This window comes from Octopus bimaculoides, chromosome 7 (assembly GCF_001194135.2).
Source record: "Octopus bimaculoides isolate UCB-OBI-ISO-001 chromosome 7, ASM119413v2, whole genome shotgun sequence".
Taxonomy (NCBI): Eukaryota; Metazoa; Mollusca; class Cephalopoda; order Octopoda; family Octopodidae; genus Octopus; species Octopus bimaculoides.
In genome coordinates this window covers 39,412,483-39,413,119 of record NC_068987.1, presented here as the reverse complement: position 1 = coordinate 39,413,119, position 637 = coordinate 39,412,483, and the positions used below count along the sequence as shown (strand labels likewise).

The following is a 637-nucleotide window of genomic DNA, read 5'->3' as shown; positions in this document are numbered from 1 at the left end:
ATACTTGGAAAAGGATGCGTGACGTTTGATCATATAATAATATAAATAATATATAAATATATGCATATATCCATATATGTATGTACATACCTACATATATATGTATATATGCATGCATATATGGGTACAGGACATCAAAAACATGTTGAACACAATGAGAAACGAAAACAAAAACAATGAAAACGAACTTTTTTTGAACAACGAAAAAAACAAACAGAGAAACGAGACACGCAACATTAAGAGTATACCTCTTCATCAGTTGTCCCTGTTTCATCTACTCCGCGTTTCAGAGGCAAGGACGATAAGCGAATTTGTCGAAACAGTCCATCCCGCAAAGCAAATTAAATAAAATTTGGGATTTTTTGTGGAGGGTGAAAGTGTTAACAAGAACAGGACAGTGAGAAAAAGACAGTAAAAACAAACGGTGAGGGCTGTTGAGCCAAGACGATAGAGAAATTATTATGAACGCTAGGTAGAAAGCCATGAGAGAAGAGACAGAAAAGACACGTCTTTTCTTTAGGAAGGCAGTGGACAGAAAGGAAGATCCCCTTTCGTCACGTGTCAGCGAAGAGAGAGTCAAGGAGGAGGAGTGAGAGAGAGAGAGGGAACGGTGAAAGGGAGAGAAGAATAGGGAAAG

The 637-nt window shown here is 38.0% G+C and overlaps 1 protein-coding gene across 2 annotated transcripts in view; it reads right to left on the bottom strand.

The window, feature by feature from the left end:
- LOC106869668 (probable 3',5'-cyclic phosphodiesterase pde-5) overlaps positions 1–637 on the bottom strand; it is a 332,523-nt gene that overhangs the window by 56,158 nt on the left and 275,728 nt on the right. The window lies entirely within an intron of this gene.